The following is a 19,655-nucleotide window of genomic DNA, read 5'->3' as shown; positions in this document are numbered from 1 at the left end:
ACTTGGCCTTTAGAAAGTCACCTGAGCTTGGAGGGGTGTGTTCTTGACAGCTCAAGTCAACACAAACCTCAGAGCTTGGGAAACAGACCCTCTCTGAACCAGGGTTCAATGTTTCACCAGGTGTGTGCAAAGAAACAAAACACAGGAATGAGGAGGAACTGGCAAGCTTAGTTCCCAACTTTAATCCAATGAAATGAAATGCAATATGCATACTGTATCCAGAAGGGACCAGAAAGACAATGCCAGACATCACCTCGAAACTGCTGGAATGCAGTCTGTCAACATGGGTTTCTCCCCTCTGCAGCAACCTGATTCCCCACCTTCTTCTCAACCAAGATTCTCTTCTGTTCTGTTCTTCTAAAGTTGGTTGTTTGCCTAATAAATACTTTTGGAAGTGTGGAGAAATGATCCCTTTTGCCTGACGTGAGTACGCGTGTCAGTCCAGAGCAGTGTTCAACCCCAAACTTGAGAAAAGAAGAAACCCTTAAAGTCTCTGTAGAATTTTAAAGAATAATAAGTGATAGATCTGGAAGTTCTATTTACAAATGAATTAGACCCTAAAAGTTTCTCTTTTTTTAATATTTTATTTTATATAATTCTTACATCATTTTTCATCTTTGCACAATGTATGTATTTTCATTATGGTTATATTCCCCATACAATTGCACCCCCCCCCCTTATTTTGACTCTAGTCCTTCCTCTCCCCGCCCTTCCCTCTCCTTCCCCCACCCGAAGTAATGTGTCTCTGGTTTAGAGTTGCTTGTTGATGTTGATTTTTACTTTGTATTGATTAGCCTTTTTCCTGGTCTCTTATTTAGGTTTTCTAAATTCCTGCTATGAGTGAAACCATCTGGTATTTTCTTTTTCTTTCTGACTTATTTCGCTGAGCATGATCCCTTCTAGCTCCATCCATGTTGCTACAAATTGCATGCGTTTATCTTTTTTTGATTGCTGAGTAATATTCCATGGTGTATATGTACCACATCTTCTTGATCCAGTCATCTATTTTTGGGCATTTGGGTTGTTTCCATAGCTTAGCTGCACAGCAAAAGAGACAATAACCAAAACAAAGAAACCCCACCGACTGAGAGAACATTTTTGCACACAACACTAATGATAAAGGACTGATCACAAAAATCGACTAAGAGCTGATGAGACTCAACAAAAACAAAGAAAATAATCCAGTCAAAAAATGGGCAGAAGAGCTAAAAAGAAACTTCTCTGAAGAGGAAATGCAAATGGCCAACAGGCATATGAAAAAATGTTCAACATCACTTGTCATCAGGGAAATGCAAATCAAAACTACCATGAGACCCCATCTTACACCAGTGAGAATGGCACATATTAAAAAAACTAGCAACAACCAATGTTGGCGAGGATGTGGAGAAAAAGGAACTCTCCTGCACTGTTGGTGGGAGTGCAAACTGGTCCAACCACGATGGAGAGCTGTGTGGAGATTTCTGGACCTACTAAACATAGAGCTTCCATATGATCCAGCAATTCCACTCCTAGGTATTTACCCAAAGGACACAGAAACATTAATTCCAAAGGGCACTTGCACCCCTATGTTCATAGCAGCACTATTTACTAAAAGTTTCTTTTAAAATTCATTGTTTAAAAGTCGGAACAGGGACCTCCCTGGTGGCGCAAGGGGTTAAGAGGCAACCTCTGAAGCTCGAGGCAGCCACTGCAGCACATTGGATCCCCGGCCAGGGATCTACCCGCATGGTGCAGCAGACCTCTCCTGACTGGCCTGCTACACCCCTCAGCAGTGTATTTTAGTCATTCTGCCTGTTCTGCTCCCCACTCTGTCTCTGATGACTCCTCTCACCCCTGCCCCCCCACACCTCTGGCCTGTAACCCAGTTCTTGTATGTATAAATAAATAAATCTAAAAAAAAAAAAAAAAGTCAGAACACATTTGTCCAAAGTGTTATAAAAATTCATGAGGTATGCAGTTCAGATGCTATGACTTCACAATGTTGCTGAAATCATGCATGTGCAGGGAAAACATTTCTGTCGCATATTACAATTAACATAAAATAATTTATACAAAAATATTTAAAAGAACAATCCTTAATGATGACAACTCAGGAAAAAATATTCAATTGGAATCTGATGAAAGATTTTTTTTGTAGAAACTATAAGAAAATCTAGATTCAGGAGGACTTTAGATTCTTATTGCACATGATTTTTACAATTCAATTAAATTATTTTTAATTACATTAAAAGGAAAAGGAAAAAACAAATGATGTACAGTCATTAAGGATCTAACTATGGTTAATATTCTAATATATATCTATGTAGAATTTTTATACTAAACATATATGAATGTATTTTTTAGTTGGAAAATACAAAAATGGTTATAATCTGCTTTTTATTTACTTTACTATAAAATTGTCCATTTTATCATACGATCATTAACATTACATAGTAGGTTTCTCCTTACTCCTGGCCAAACTGAAACAAAAAAATTATTTCTCATCTAAATTTTTATTTATTTGATCACCAGTGAGGTTGGTGTTTGCTTTCCTTCAATTTAATGGCACTGGCATTTTTTTATATTCATTAATTATCTTTTGTGTCTTCTAACTACTTTCCTCTTAGAGTACTCTAGAGTACTCAGTTTCCTTTGAGTTGAATAGATTATGAATATATATATGTATCTCCTTGGTTTTATATATATGCATACGTGCACACACACACACACCCATATGAAACACAAGTTTTTCCATTCCATATAGGAAATCATTTCCATTGTGTCTTAATTTATCCTTCCAGTGCTTCTTTGAGCAAACTTTAAAACAATTATTTATTTGATCCATCTGGAATTTGTATAGGGTATTGCATTTGGGTTTTTTTTTGTTTTTGTTTTTGGGTTTTTTTTTGTTTTTTTTTTTAAGATCTATTTATTTATACAAGCACTAGGTACAGTCAGAAGCGCAGGAGGGTGAGAGAATTCACCAGAGCCAGAGCGGGGAGCAGAGCAGGCAGAAGGACCGAAGTACACTGCTGAGGGGAGCAGCGGGGCGGCAGGAGAGGTCTGCGTGCCATGTGGGACTCTCGCCCGGCGGCCGGGGATTGAACTGGTGCTGAAGGGGCTGCGGGCAGCTTCGAAACAGGGTATTGCATTTTGAAAAGGATTGGTTTTCTAACTAAATTTTCTAAGTGGTTATGGTTGATAGCAAAGAAAAATATCTGAACATTTAATTTGAATACATACATCTTGTTGATTTTTAATATGCTTTCAGTTGATTGTCTTGGGTTTTTTGATAGACAATCATATCAACTTTTTTATTTATAGTGATCATTTCATCCTCAACTTTCGAATAGTATTTTTTTCCTAGCTCTTGTTTTATACATCTTAAAAAAAACCACCATTTTTCTTTGCAAAAGACTTATGGTTGTACTACTTCTGCTTTTTAATCTTAAGAATCTTTTTCTATCTACAAAGAATGGCCAGGGCCCCCCTGGTGGCTCAGGGGTTAAAGACAGTGGGATCAGCCATTGTGGCACATGGTCAGTGCCCGGCCAGGGAGCTACCCACATGGTGCAGCAGACCTCTCCTTTGTGGCCCGCTGCTCCCCTCAGCAGTGTGTTGCAGTAGATCCACCTGTTCTGTTCCCCTCTCTGTCTCTGGTGAATCCTCTCACCCCCTGCATCTCTGGCCTACACCCCAGTATGCATAAATAAATAAATCTTTAAAAAAAGAGAGAATGGCCAACATTCACTATGAAACCTTAACTCATTTCAGAAAATTTGGAGAGTTCATGATCTAGGAAAGGCATTGCCTGATGACACCAGTTAATAAAGAGATGGTCACATATTCAACAAATACCTAGTAATTACTAAATAATTCAGTCTAGTAAATCATTGCCAGTTGGGCCAAAAGTCAAAGATATCACTCAACCTTTCCTCATTTCAGGTTAATGGCAGTTACAGCAACATTTACCATGATGAAAATGGAGTTGTTTAACCCCCACCATCCCAAACAGAAGAGGATATTACACTTACAATATCTCCATCAGGCCCTTGTAGTTGGCATGCCTGAGACATGAAATCACAGAGAATTTCTCTCATGAACCCCCTAAAACATGTCAGCTAAGAGCCTGTAAACATGCAAGTATGGTATTTAATCATAGATTAGTAAGCAACACAGAAAAATCAGGTATTTTTCTCATATGTACTCCTTAAATAATTTATCTATTGCTATTAAACTCCCCAGTGGAAATTCCCCCTGGTGTTGAGGTTAGTAGTAGTAGTAATAATAGTAACATCTGTTGAGAAGTTACCGCAGCCCCAGGCATTCTACTAAGTACTGAATATGGTATTTTCATTTCAACCTCACATTTGTCCTAAGAAGTAGAAACTAGTGCCTTCATTTTACCAGAAGTAAACTCAAAAGAGTAAATGTTTTACCCAAATTCAGTTAGCAGGAAGATAGTGAGGAAGGTTTACAGTATTGTAAGTGCTGATAACTTGGACTAGGTCCCGAGAGGGGAAGCAGAGAGGAGTGGATCTGAGCACACTTTGCAGACAACAGGTGCTGACACACTCAGTGTAACAGGTAAAGAAGCAGCAGCCAAGAATGACCACTGGGATTCTGGCTTGAGTAACTGAAAATGGCATTTATTTATATAAGGAAGATTGTGAGCACACTAAGTTGGCATACGTTCCTCAAAAGAGCATGTTGTAGTCATGTTATATAACACACACACAGACACACACACACATACACATATGCATTTATGCATTTCTTAATATGCTCCTGGAGGAGAGTGTTCTTTCATTGCTGTTGTTCATATTGTCTTATCAATATGAAAGAGACCTTCAACCAGGACTTTGAAGTCATCTGTATGGTTGAGGTTTTGATAATGTTTTGGTTCTTTGAAGTAAGTCACACTCCCCCAGGGAAAATCTAGCATCAAACCACCTCCCAAGTGGCCTTCCCCCTTCTCTGTGGAGCAGAGACAACAGTGTTGTCTAGAAAAGGCTTTTCTTTGTCTGTTCTCCCTTAGAGCACATTCTTCATTTCAAAGCTCTCTAGTCTTTGCCAGCCCAGAATTTTACTAAAACTGAACAAGTTCCTCATGTTGGATGACAATTCTGAAGGTTTGCTCCTAACTTGCAGAGGTTTCTTTCACTGGTGTGGTTGTTTTGATTTGCATCCGGAAATGCCTTGTTTGTACCACTTCAATTTTATAGCTTTTATTTCCTTTGAATTTCAGGAAATAGTGGGTATTGAAAAGAATAGATATTTCAATTCAAACAACTAGAAGGTGGAATTGAGCACATAGAGCATGGGTCTGATGTTTGAGAGTCACAACCAGCACAGCATGGAAGGTGTTTCTAGCGAGCTCTACAAGGATGTCTGCCCAGCTTCTAGCACATCATTTTGTTAATTTTAAGAAAGATTTTGGTAACTCAAAAAAATAAGTAATCAATAGTAAGGAGATGGTATATATTGAATACCATTTTTGTTTCACCATAGATTGAAAACCATGCCCTGCTTCAATTTACCTACATAAGACTTTATTATGTAAGGGGGGGTATAGAAGGGGTGGGCCTAATCACAGGTACTGGTTTCCTTCTAGATCATACTTTAGATAGCGTAATTCATGGGGCAACAGTTCCTAGGGATATTAACAGGCATTCTAAAGCGGTAAAGGATCTGGGTTCATATGGGTAATGCTAGATTAAATAAACTTAAACAAGTTTCTTTATTATAGATGTCTAAATCTTTAACATGATGCTAATTTTCATTCTGCATCTCCAGTGCAATCTCTTTAACTGTTTCCCAAATTTATTTAATCCAGAACCTTACTGTTGATAAGTGTTTCGAGGCACATATTTTTGGGAAGCTCTACTCTAAAGGAAAGAAAAAAACACAATGAAGTCCTCAGTTAAAAAGAACCTCATTTTAAATTAGTAGATAAGGGAGAGGTCACAAGAAAATATGGCCCCACACTTCTCATGGAGCCCATCCCCGCACTTGGTCACTGAAATAGAGGGCCGTCATTGTACTGGGGGCTTAGCACCTGGGAACCCCTGTAGGTGAGTGAAGCTTAGCTACCTCCCCAACATCTTACTACCAATTTTAATGAAATCATGCCTTGCACCAAGTTTGGTTCCACACACAGACAGTTTCTAGATAAACAGTTACTAACAGCTCACATTTGGTAAAGTTCAAAGTAGTACTAGTTTTTTGTCTTTTTAGGAGTTCCCATCACCACCTTGCATGAAGCATTTCCTCAAAAAAGACATGACATTTCATGTATAAAACAGTAGCAGGATTCTGGAAATCTCTTAGTCCACATCAGACAATTCAAGATTCTTCAACTAGGTGTCTGGACACAAGACTCTTTAGGGATCATGTCTCAGGCAATATCCCTAAGTGAAAGCAGAGTTCACTGGATTTTCCATTTTCTTCTTTAAAGGTTACAAAATGACTCGAATAGGCGAGTCAATCTATATATCTGTATTAGTTTTCTCAGGATGCCATTTTAACAAAGGCACAGAAAGACTAATTATAATAAAGTAAAAATCAAAATCAGCAGGCAACTATAAGCCAGAGACACACTACGGGGGGCGGGGGGATAGGAGGGATCACGGTCAAAATAAGGGGGGGTGGGAATTGTATGGGGAATATAACCAAGATGAAAATGCAAACATTGTGCAAAAATGAAAAATGATGTAAAAATATATATATAAAAGGCACAGATTGGAGGCTTAAATGACAGGGAATTTTTTCCTCACAGTTCTGGAGGCTAGAAGTTCAAGATGAAGATTATGTCTCCAGGTGTGGTTTCTCCTGAAGCCTGTCTCCTGGCAGGCAAGTGGCCACCTTCTCAGATGTCCTCTCCTGGTCTTTCCTCTGTGCAAGCTCTCCCTTGTGTCTCATTATGTGTCCAAATTTCCTCTTCTTAGAAGGACACCCTTCAAACTGGATGAAAACCCACCCTTGTAGCCTATTTTTTAATGTAATTATCCAATGCCCCTGTCTCCAAATACAGTCACATTCTGAGATACTAAAGGGTAGAACAGACACATGTATTTGGGACAACTCATCCCATGATATCCTAAATGTTGATGGAATTAAAATATCTCATATTTGTGTGTCTGTTACAGACCTAATCCCTCTTCTTATAGGGTTTATATAAAGGAATAGTCAATAAACAAACAAACAAAAGATACATCTAACATTCATCTCACTAATTCAAAAGTCTCTCATTTTCACTATGAAAACTCATTTCCAATTAACTATACTAATCAATAAAGCCTCACCTGCTTCTTTGTATCACTAGTTCCACAGTTAGACAAGTGCAGGGGCAGCCAGTTAACAGAGCCCAGTAGAAAAGGAGGCTGATGAAACAATTTTCTGGTTTTTCTTTTTTTTTTTTTTAAATGTATTCAGACCCTCTGCTCATTTTTAATTGGGTTCTTTCTTTTAGGATTTATTTATTTATGCATACAAGAGCTGGAGTACAGGCCAGAGGTGCTGGGGGTGAGAGGATTCACCAGAGACAGAATGGGGAACAGAACAGGCAAACTGACTGAAATATACTGCTGAGGGGAACAGTGGGAGAGACAGGAGAGGTCTGCTGCACCATGTGGGTTGCTCCCTGGCCAACCAGGGATTAAACTCCTGCTCCAGAGGCTTCAGATTGCTTCATGGTGTGGTGCAGGTGGAGATTGTATCATCGGACTCTTTTCTGCAGTTTCTGCATTCCTGTCCATATTTCAGCACACACGATATGGTATCGTGTTTATGCCAGCTTCAACTCTAAGGGCAGTCAATCACCTTGATAAGAACCTATCCCAGACAGTTAGTTCTGCAGCAATACTCAGGAGACTGCACCAAATGCTCGAGCTGTCTGCAACAGAACAGGGTCCTCTGGACAGCCCTTCATGGGCTTTAGCTGTATTTCACTATTCCAAGTGGTTCTGTGCCTCCAAGAGTCTATGAGATACCTCATGAATTCTTGCAGTTCTTGCACTAAACCCTTCTGCTAAAATTAGCCAAACTTCATTTCTTTGCAATCAAGTGATCTGGTTGGTATAGTTAGCGGTTCTAGGATTTCCAAGAATCATATGTTATATGCTTTCATATAGTATGTATATGACCTATAGTGTTTTTAAAAAGCAAATAAAGAATAACAGTTTTGTCTCTCACATAACAAGTAAATCTCATGTTGACTGGCTGACCTGCTTATATTTAGATGTAAACGGCCTAAAATAGGGAGGGGTAGAGTGAGAGAATCATGTCAGAACTAGAAGAGGTGGTACTGATCATTTAATGCAGATCAAGAAACAGGGTTCTAGAAAAAAAAAATTGTTCAACTTCACACCTGTTTCCATCCCGACTGCCAAAAAGATGTTTTAAAATAACTCCTGTTGGCCATTCGCATTTCCTCTTCAGAGAAGTTTCTTTTTAGTTCCTCTGTCCATTTTTTGACTGGATTATTTTCTTTGTTGTTCAACATCACTTGCAATCAGGGAAATGCAAATCAAAACTACCATGAGATACCATCTTACACCAGTGAGAATGGCACATATTAAAAAAACTAGCAACAACAAATGTTGGCGAGGTTGTGGAGAAAAAGGAACTCTTCTGCACTGTTGGTGGGAGTGCAAACTGGTCCAACCACTATGGAGAGCAGTGTGGAGATTTCTGGACCTACTAAACATAGAGCTTCCACAGGATCCAGCAATTCCACTCCTAGGTATTTACCCAAAGAACACAGAAACATCAATTCCAAAGAACACCTGCACCCCTATGTTTATAGCAGCACTGTTTACAATAGCTAAGCTTTGGAAACAGCCCAAATGCCCAAAAATAGATGACTGGATCAAGAAGATGTGGTACATATACACCATGGAATATTACTCAGCATTCAAAAAAGATAAACACATGCAATTTGCAGCAACATGGATGACGCTGGAAGGGATCATGCTCAGTGAAATAAGCCAAAAAGAAAAAGAAAAATACCGGATGGTCTCACTCATAGCAGGGATCTAGAAAACTTAAATAAGGGACCAGGAAAATGAATAACTATAAGAAAGTGAAAATCAAAATCAACAAAAACTATGAACCAGAGACACTTTTTGGGGGGTGGGGGGCGGGAGGGGAGGGATTGGGGTCAGAATGGGGGGATTGCAATTGTATGGGGAATATAAAAATAAAATTTATTAATTAAAATAAATAAATAAATAAATTAAAAAAATAAAATAAAATAACTCCTGTAATGCACTCCATAATTCTCAGCCTAAGGATTATTTTTATTTAGATTTAATCTTTAATGAATACAATAGGTGTTGCTAGTTGTTGGGGCAAAAACTTAGGAGAAACAATTTTCTATTTCTGTTTAGACCCATAACCCAAGGTAGTTAAAAGAGCTATCAAGAAAAGGAAACACAGCTGGGTATTTATAGAGACACACTAGAGCCAAGGTGTGCTACCTGGGCCACCTCTCACCTTGCCAGGGATCTCCCAGCCTTGGCAATGGCTCACTGCACTCTGATTAGTACAGTGAATTCACTGCATTCATGTAACACGGTGATTCACTGCAACCCCCTCTCCCCACCAAGTCATTTTAGCATGTCCTGCTCTGTTCCATCCCTGTTTCTGACAGCACCCTAGTCAGGCGCTAGATCAGCATCCTTTGAGGAGGTAATGGAAGTTTCCCTGGTTAGGAGACCAAGAAGGGAACAAGATCTTCATGCCTCAACTTGGCCCCCATGTCTTCCCTCTCCCAGGCCAGCTAGCCAGGAGAAGCACTGCTATTGCTAATGGTTGTCCACTGGGGTAATTTACTCCTTCGAGTTTGCCATTCAGCCATAACTGTGGTCAGGGCATTTTTTTCTTTTAGTTTCATGTGTGTGTTTTAAACCCAAACTGCATATTATTTTTGGACCTCAACAAAGCGTGTTTTCTGAATTAGCTGCATTTTCACAGAGAATTAGTCTTAAAGCTTCAGTGAGCTTAAAAATAGAATAAAAACTATTTCCTATATCCCCTCACCTTGGAATTTAAAGTGGTTTTGTGAGTGGGAATTATTTTTGTGGGGGGAGCAGGAAGAGAGGCAGTTTAGCATATTAAACAGATCAAGGGGAAAAAGAAAATAATTTAACAATTTTCCATGTTTTAAGACTTACTTATGTTGATATGGAAGTTTATCCTAGCTATTTAATCCATCCACCCATCTATCCATTCATTCATTCATTCATTCATTCATTCATCTATGCTTTAATTCACAAATTACCCATCAGGTGTATGTGCCAGGTTTAAGGCACTGTGCTAGAATACACAGGAGCGAACCTAAGCATTTAAAAGCAGGATATTGGAACACTTACAAATTGAAAGTACCATGATTTGAGCTTCTGAGATTTTGGATTAATTAAAGCTCAGAAAAAGTGGCACCTATGTTGGCAAGCAAAACTGCCAGCAAAGGAGATGTTAGACAGAACAATCCACAGTAAATCTCATCAGCCAAGAAACTTCAACTTATTATCCCCATCCGAGGAGAAAGTTAATTACTCACTTTGGTTAATTGCTTTCCTGGCTCTACAGTATTATTTTAACACAAGACAAGAGAAAACAAGAAGGGGTTTGAAAGTGCAATCCTTCCAAAATATCCTGGGAGAAACCAAAAACATAGACATTCCTCTCTGGAGCCCATGTGCCTGGTCAGATCCTCTTCCCCAGATCCTATAAGGGCTTGGCGGAAACAAAAATGGTGACTGTGAATATTAACCCATTAATTGGTGTTTCTTCTGTATTCTTTTTTTTTTAAAGATTTATTCATTTATTTATACAAGCACTGGGTACAGTCAGAAGCGTGGGAGGGTGAGAGAATTCACCAGAGACAGAGCAGGGAACAGAACAGGCAGACTGACAAATACACTGCTGAGGGGAGCAGTGGGCGCGGCAAGAGAGGTCTGTCACACCATGTGGGACCCTAGCAGGCAGCCGGGTATCGAACCGGCACTGCAGAGGCTGAAGGCAGCTTCGCAGCCCAGCGCTCAACCACTGCGCCACCAGGGGAGGCCCTCTTCTGTATTCTTTTGGAAAGGAATCTTTCAAGACTCAGCTTAGAACATTACCTCTTCAAGAAAACCTCTGTGACTGCTCCGCCCCCAACCCTGTACACACAGCCAGTCTGGGATAAGCCCTTTCTCAGCAATCACACAGCCACACTCATCTCTTGAAGCTTGCCCCTCACTATCAGCATAGTGTTTGTGGGTCCCTTCCCCTCACCGGTCTGGTCTTGGCACTTAGCAGTTATTTAAGAAATGATACTTAACATATAGGCTATGAAACTTTCAGAGCATGCATCAAGGAAAAACATAAAAAGAAAATATTGTGTACATTTAAATAATAAAGATTATATTGAGGTCAGTTTACATCTATAAACAAAAAAATCTGGCATATAGTGGAATATAAACAATGACCTATCCTAGAGGCTATCTGTACCCCATCACATCTTCAAAATTGCTAACAGAGAGGTAATTAACCACTAAATCTAACCACTAAAGGTGTGGGGTCCATTTATTTTTAATAATGGGGAGCATTTCAAAACAGGATGTTGACACACATACACATGGAAGGCCTATGATTTGAGCTACAGGAAATCTTGGACCAATGTAGGGATTGCAGTTCATTCTTCCAACTCTGCAAGATGATTGCAGGTAGAGAATGCATGAGCTTACAATCAAACAAAACTTAGACAAGTTCATCTGAAACTTTAATTGGTGTACATGATTATTATTCTGCTATATAGTAATTAGGTACTAGTGGTAAGCAATTCACGTAGATTAATGCAATAATTAGCACAGTCAAGGCACACTTTTCTATCACCCCCACCCTGACTTAATTTATTCTCCAATCTCTGTAGAAGCATCAGTGTCCATTGTGTTCCCGCTGTCAGGTGCTTAGGGAGGCCCACCACACATATAAGACTCCACAAGGCCCACCTCTGCACACTAGCCCTGATCACCCTTCATGCCTGCCTCTTACTGTCCTGGGCAGTGCTCACCATGCTCTGTCCCTTGTCAATCTCCCTCTTTGCCCCTTCCCCAAGGGAAGATTTGATCTAGGTACATCATTAGGAGAGTCTTATTTAAGAAAAAATAATATAAAATTATGAATTCAAAATTATGCAAAAATGGACGTCTATTTCAAAATGAAAGAAGTCACAACAAACCAAAAAATAATACTTAAAGTAAAGAATATCACAAACATCACAAGATCCAGAAAAAAATAACAAACCATTTGCAATACACACTACTGTGATACTCTTCCACAGACTACCTTCTGACTCCCCACATTTCAAACTTGGTTTCTCCTCCTTTACACACACGCATCCAGTGTCACACGCATACAGCTTTGTTCTGTCTCCTTAGTCAGATCCCAAAGTTGCCTGCAATCACTTAACTCCTCTATATGAAAAGTATTACAGAGGCAAGTTAGAATGGAAAAATCGGTGAACTTAATCAGTCTTGATTAAACTATCTTATTTTTGTAAAGGTTACCAAGCATATGACCGCACAAACACATTGCCAGGGCCCCTATATGGCTTTGGAAGGAGTCCAGGCCCACGGAGGGCCCTGAAACTTAAGCTGCATCAGCTCATGGGTAAATACACCTCTGCCCTCCGCCTATGGAATCCAACCCCGAACCTAACAGGTTCAACAAGATCAGGAGGCCCAAGGTGCACCATGCTTTAGGAAGGATGAACAGACTGACGACTGACGGCGGGAACTGGAAGGTCAAGTCACACAGACTCCCTCTGCCTCCAAGTCTTGGGACAAAGAGGGAAGGAGGGAACGGTTAGAATTCTAAAGAAAGTCAGCACTTGGAACTCAAACAAGTGAACTCCAGGGCCTTGAATAGTCATGAGCTAAATGATTTACATGTGTTACTACACTTATCTACACTACAGTCCCAAGCAGGAGGAGGGAAGAGGAAGAAAAGGGAGGAGGTTGGAGAATATGAAGGCCGTGAGGGGAGGAGATGAAGGACAAGGGTGAATAAATAAAATGAACCCGGAAAGGGAAAGAAAAGGAAAAAGAAGACGTAAGAGGGAGGGAGGAGGGAAAAGAAAACGAAGCTTCCTTCACGTACACCTCCTCCATGGGAAGCAGCGGTGTTTATCTTTGGTGTCATAATAAGATCAAAAGGTTTTTTTCAGACTATACACTCACCCTCCTAAATTAGAAAGAGTGACCATTCTTTTGGCTCCATTCTGCAAAATGCAAGTTGTCATGATCTCACTATTAAAAAAGGGAAAGCGGGGGAATCGACCTCCCGAGAGATTGATATCACTGAAGACGAATGTCCAGTCACTCAGCCATTTGGTTGCTGTTCACAAAGCCCAGTGCCTGTAAGTCTTTGGTTCGGATTTCAGTTAGATGCCAATCTCCATGGTGTATTTACTCTTCCAAATTCTTCACACGATTGTCCTGGGTTTTCTCATGTTCGTTTGTCTTAGTCCTTTAACTGACACTTGTAATTTTCTTGCAGGAAAAAAAAAATGACAACAGAAAACTTGAAAAGATCACTTAATGTGGACTCCACATGTGAAGAGTAGTCAGAAATTTTGAAAAATTGTAGTTTTTAAATGGGTGATTTGAAATAGCACGCTGAACCTCAGAAAAGTTTGATTTTGGGGGGGGTATGTGTTTGATCGGCATCCAAGCCAACTCCTTCATGGAAACTTCCTGGAAACTCCATAGCTTTGCAGTCTCATAGACTTCCTTACATGGGGACCTCTGGAGGCCATTTGACTCCAGATTAACTGCCTAATCCATACTACTGGTAAAGGCATCCAGGAAGCATTTCACAACCTGTCTCAGTAACATTCCAATGTGTTATGATCCTCATTTTTAGGAAACCCTTCATTATTTCCAAAGATACTGCTCTTTTTTTTTTTTCTTTTTTTTTTTCTTTTTTTTTTTTGTGGGACCCTCGCTGGTGTCCGGGGAATGAACCAGTGCTGCAGAGGCTGCAGGCAGCCTGCAGCCCAGGGCTCAATCGCTGTGCCACCAGGGGAGGCCCCCAGAGATACTGCTCTTGCTCCACATCCTTTGTGAAAATGCGATCAGTGCCCTTACAATTTCAATAAGAAAAGAAGTACTTAATGAAGACACATTCTTCTCTTCTGCAAACTAACTTGTCTATACTATTTTCCAGCCCTTTAAACATCTCTGTGGCTCCTGTACATAACGGAGATGGTCCCTGAGCTCTTCAGTTAGGGCAGAACAACTAACCACCTCACACTACAAAAGAATGGGTTAGTGCTGGGCTCGAAGATTATTCCACGACTCCTACACACCGGGAAGGTCAGAACACCTCTACTTCACCAAAACCTGTGAAAGAATCAGTGATTCTCCATCTTGTTCCTTCTGGGTAAGTCTGAAGGAAAATTGCATTCCCAACCTCCAGTAAAATGTGACACCCCTCCAGGAGCAGTAGTAAACTTGAAAGGGAGTCAAGATTAGGAGAACTGAGACTCTGGAGGGGGGTGGGGGGAAGAGACAATAAGGGTGTTAACCAAAGGTTAACAATCGATTTTTGATTTTCGCATCCCTGCCATCTCTCCTCCACCTCCCAGGTCTCCCACGTCTCCCGGTCTCACTGTCCAAGGCATATACCTTGTTCTTTACTGGCAAACTAAAAGGCATTTCTGCTGGTTTTAACAGTGAAACATCTTTGAAATCATATGAAGTGAATCTTGAAGTGCAGAATGATATCAAGGGAAGGACTCTACACTGGAGGTCAGAGACCTGAGTTGTTTTCTGGATTTCTACCACCAAGAGACTCTAAGACCTTTTTCAAACCACTTCACCTCGTTGACCCAAATTTTTCTAACTGGTTGGACCAGATGGTTTTTTCTGGCTTAAAAATGTCCATGATTTGGGGTCTCCCTGGTGGTACAAGCGGTTAAGTCTCAGCACTATGAAGCTATCAGTGGCCACTGCAGCACAAGTTCGATTCCTGGCCAGGGAGGTGACCCACATGGTGCAGCAGACCTCTCCTGTCTCTCCCACTGTTCCCCTCAGCAGTGGATTTCAATCATTATACTGTACACTTACATTTTGATTTGTCGGTTATACCTTAAGAAAAGTGAAAAAAAAAAAAAAGATTGAATAGAGAGAAGAGTTATGAAAGGGGAGTCAGAGAGATTGCTCCCAAATATGGGCTTCCCTGATGCTTCCCTGGGCTTCCCTGCCCAGCCCTTGAACCCCTTATCTAGAGCACCCTTATCAAAGACAGCATTTGGAGATAATATTGGGGATTATCTTTATTACATACACGCCCTCACTTTCCTTTCGGGTTAAGTTCCCCACTCCCTTCTCTGGGTTCCCTTTAAGATCTCTCACCTTTTCCCTTTTAATACCTCACAGGCTGGTTTCCTAGCAGATGAATTTCCTGGCTCTTTCTCTCAGGATCAGCTCATCCTGGGTATTCCCTTTGTGAATCCACTGGACTATATCTCAAAGTTCCCCAAAAGAGGGATACAAGGATAGAAGGAAGAGAGAAAGAAAGCTCACCCTTACCAGTCAGCAGGGGGAAGTGCTCAGATTGGGCTGGAGTGACCCACTGGTAAAGGGACAGAGAAGAAAGAAAGGTATGACTTTTCAGAAACGCGCTTTAATAATGTAAGTGAAGTCTTTTAAACATCTTTTCATTTTGACCTATCCTTATCTCTCTTATCTATAGATGTCAGAAGAGGTTCAAGCAAAATATACATGAAAAAGCAATCCAGAGGAAGGAAGAAGAGCGACTGGGTTATGACGCTTTGGCTCTAAATAGCAGGAAACAACTTGGCTTAAATAATCCAGAGGCTCAATGGCCTTTCGCTTGGTAGATTTAGTCATTTAATAATGTGGTGTAACACATAGGTTCTTTTCAACTCTCTGCTCTTCCTTCTCCAGCAATGGTCTCAGGCTAACTTGGGCTCCTTTGAGCACCAAACAGAGCTTGTCAGCATTCCTGTTAAGGTCACATGGAGATAAGACAGCCTGATTTCACCTGGCACTTTATTAAAGACAAGAAAAGGACTTTCCCATAAGTCTTCAGCAAACATCTCATTGGCCAGAATTGGGTCTGATGCTAATTTCCAAATCAGTCACTGGCTGGAAAAGGGGGAGGAGAAACCGTGGAGAAACCAACTCTTAAACCAACAGTTCTACCCCTTCCGCAGGAGATCAGTCCCCCAAGAGCATTGCTTCAATCCTGTGGGGAAGGGTGCAATGTTTGGGAGTCAGTCATCTCATCCACTGAAAACTACATGAAATGGCATTGCTGGGTAGGAAAATGGTAAATAAATCAGTCCGTCTATGTCATAAATAAATTAACTTGAGCATAAAGGGATTTGGAAAGTCAAACATTAGAGCTCATCCCAAGTCCAAGTCTTTGGGTATTTACAATATAGTGCTTATATTTAAGAAAATAAAAAAATGGTTTTGAAAAGCTAAATAATAAAGAGTGCAAGGTGACTAGTTAGGTGATAAAGATAGCACATGCTTCAAAATCTTACAGAAAGAAGAACAATGCAACATAACAATGCAACGTAAAGACCCTGGAGAACATTTCATAAAGGAGGAGGAGCTTGGATTGGTTGGACTGGAGGATAAGAAAAGTCCCCTGGTAAAATCTCTCTGGCTCTGACCATCAAGGTAGCTGAATTAAAAGAACTTTGGAACCAAAATCTAGGCAAACACTCAAAGGGAATTAATTTACGATGTCTTCATTTTAAAGATGCTGTGATTTGGGCTATTCTAGAATATGAATTTTGGTGGCTGCTCACTTGTAACAAAGTTTCCACTGCTGAACACTTCCAACACACACACACACACACACACACACACACACACACACATAAAATCACAATCCACCTTGATGTTCTTTGCTAGATAAACAACTTTTTTCTCAATTGTCTAGTTCTTCTTAATCACACACAATTTTTAAACTAGCTATTACTGACAGTCGGGTCCTCTAATATACTGACTACATGCAATTAGAGGAACTACAAAAAGGAAATCCTATGAAAAGTCATATGCCCTATCATGGTATTTTAAATATGTCATCCTCAAGGATGGCAACTTGGCAAAAAATTGGACGCTCTTCCCGGAAGGCCCATCACTTAGGTCCATGTCAGATTTTGGCCCTAACCCCCAGAACTCCTAAGTCAGGGATATACACACTAGAGAGATATTACCCCTCACATTAAAGGTGTAGGGTTTCTTTCCTCGTCTCCCACTCCCGACCCTCTCAAAGCTTCCCAAAGGCATTTAGGTTTCTGGGGGATCTTTTCAGGATATGTCAGCCAACAGGAGTGTAGGTGAGTTCCTAAAGGCACCCCCTTCCTTTCTACCGTAACAATTAGAGTACAGTGACTTTATGTTTGAGATTAAAAAAAAAAAACTTCTAACATCTGATGATGAAGTTCTTCCCTGACACCACTCAGGCTACCTTCCTATTTGAAATGGATGCAGAATGTTAACATTTGTCTCCCTGGTCTGTTGACAGAAGCCAAGTTCCAAGAAAACTCTGGAAGGACCCTCTCCTAGGGTCCCTTATCCACAGAAGCCACTAACCTGAAGGGCAGCGCAGTGAGTTTCTTCTCCATCCACACGGTTTCGCTTAAGGGAGATGATCCCTTTATAAAAGGAAAGTTGTATCCTGCTTTTGTAGGTCTTTCCTGGATCTCAAGCCCTCATCTGCTCTGCATAAAATGAGCAAAGGAACAGGGGCCATCGGTTAGCCATTCCTCTGAAAACTGTTCCTAAGTAGCTGGTGTCAGGAAGAATTAGTAGCAAATGGAAAAGGTGTTGGTACTTTTTAAGGAACAAACAAGATGGCAGGGAAGAAGACGCAAGGGAGGCACGCGGATGGCTGCTGACTGTTCAAAACCGTTTTTGGATGAATCACTACCCATGACTTCCAGGACAGGAATCTGATTTGACTAATCGTCCAAGAGAGACTTTTACTTCTGTCTCTCAGCATCTGAAATCTATCCCTCTGGCAGGTTTTGTTATTACTCAAGCAACAAACAAATGTGTCTTAGGAACACACTGTCATCTTCTAGAGGTATCTGATGTATATACTGAGTTACTAGAAAACACTCCCCAATCCACACACACCGTATCTTGTCACACAACACTCCCACTCAAGAGAAGAGAAATTGTTGTTTGATGAATGTAAACTCGTGGGTGTTTCCAGCAGTTAGGAGTCCTGCCAGGTGTGAGAGCTAAGGAAGGGAGGTGAACCCCAGGGCTTTCCCTGGACCTGTGGCTGACATCCTTATTTGGTGAAGCTACTACCTATGCCCTGTCTGGGACCAGCCTGACATGCAGGGCGGCAGCTGCAGCGGCTGCTCACATCCCAGCCGGCCGAGATGAATGGAATTCCAGGCAGCTGGAGTCATGCTGGCTGGGGACAGTGGCTTGGAGACCAGACTTCCAATGACAGAAGCATGCAGCAAGGGCAATTGGTGTACCCACAGCCATGTGCCCACACCTCGGTTTCAGGAGTCGAAAACTGGCGGGGAAAAAAAAAAAAAAAAAAAAAAAAAAACACGTTTAAAGAGGGGAGAAAAAAGGAAGTAAGATGAAAGGTAGAGGGTAATTTATTACCCTCTGGGTTTGTTTGGTAAATAGTTTAAGATCCTGGAGCCAGATGGTTCTGCAAATCCTCCAACCAGGAGTCACGTTAAGAAGCACGAGTGGGCACAAAAACTGTTTTTCAAGACACAATTTGAGTTTTGGCTCGGGGGACTGGGTGAAGAGTGTGTTCCCTCCACATTCCTGACTAGGAGACGCGGTCCTCGCGGGGCGCCCTCATCAGAGACCGCATGCCGCCCCCAAGCGGCGGATCGCGGCAGAGCTACCGGCCCTGGGCAAAGATTTCCTGGGACCTGGGCGCCCCGCAACAGCAGGAGAGTGAGTCCGACGCGCAGCGGGAACGCGAGCTGCGCACCCCCTCCTGCGGGCCGCGCGAGCCCGCGCTCACCTCCTTTCCTGGGGCGCGCGGGGCGAGGGCTGGGGCGCGGGGCGCGGCAGGCGCGGGGCACCCTCCCCACGAGGATGGGCTGATGAGGGTCAACCAGAACCCAAGGGGGCACTTCCTTCACGGCACTGGGTACCCTGTTCCCTGTCGGGCTCATTGTTTTTACACGGGCTTGGCCCAGGCGTTTCAGGAGATGGGGGTCACCTGAAAGCCCCTCTCGGGGTCTCGGTCGAGCCCCTTCTCTCGGGGGGGCGTGTGCGCCCTGCGTGGACCGGCCGCGCGCGCCGGAGCCGGAGGCTGAGTCCGCGAGGTCCAGGGCCGCGTGGGCGGGCACCTATTTTTCTGCAAGGTTCCGGGGCTCCTCCGCCCGACCCCCGCCTCCCCCACTTACTTTCTAGCTGGAAAGTTGTGCGCCTGGCAGCAGAGGGGCGGAGAAAGGAACCCAGACTGGCCCCCCTCCTGCTTCCTGCCCGGCCGCCTCCTATTGGCCAGAGGACTCCCCAGGAATGCGAGCGCCCCTTTAAAAACGCGCGGCTCCTCCGCCTCCCCAGCCACTGCACCCGAGCCTGCGGCTGAGTCCCGGCTCTTGCAAGCTCTCACCGCGCAGCCTCTCGCTCCGGCGCGGCCTCCCCGGGCGCACCTCC

The 19,655-nt window shown here is 42.1% G+C and overlaps 1 long non-coding RNA gene across 1 annotated transcript; it reads right to left on the bottom strand.

The window, feature by feature from the left end:
- Window positions 1-747: 747 nt before the first annotated feature.
- LOC129146734 (uncharacterized) lies at window positions 748-19,427 on the bottom strand. The gene is made up of 3 exons (XR_008553841.1): window positions 19,403-19,427; window positions 17,601-18,543; window positions 748-1,038 (listed from the first exon to the last, which is right to left on the bottom strand). It is a non-coding gene; the product is annotated as an uncharacterized LOC129146734 (long non-coding RNA).
- Between the last annotated feature and the right edge of the window lie 228 nt (window positions 19,428-19,655).

The sequence above is a fragment of the Talpa occidentalis genome, unplaced genomic scaffold, assembly GCF_014898055.3.
Source record: "Talpa occidentalis isolate TD23 unplaced genomic scaffold, MPIMG_talOcc4v2.1 talOcc4.11, whole genome shotgun sequence".
NCBI classification, from domain to species: Eukaryota; Metazoa; Chordata; class Mammalia; order Eulipotyphla; family Talpidae; genus Talpa; species Talpa occidentalis.
This window is presented reverse-complemented; position numbering and strand designations above follow the sequence as displayed.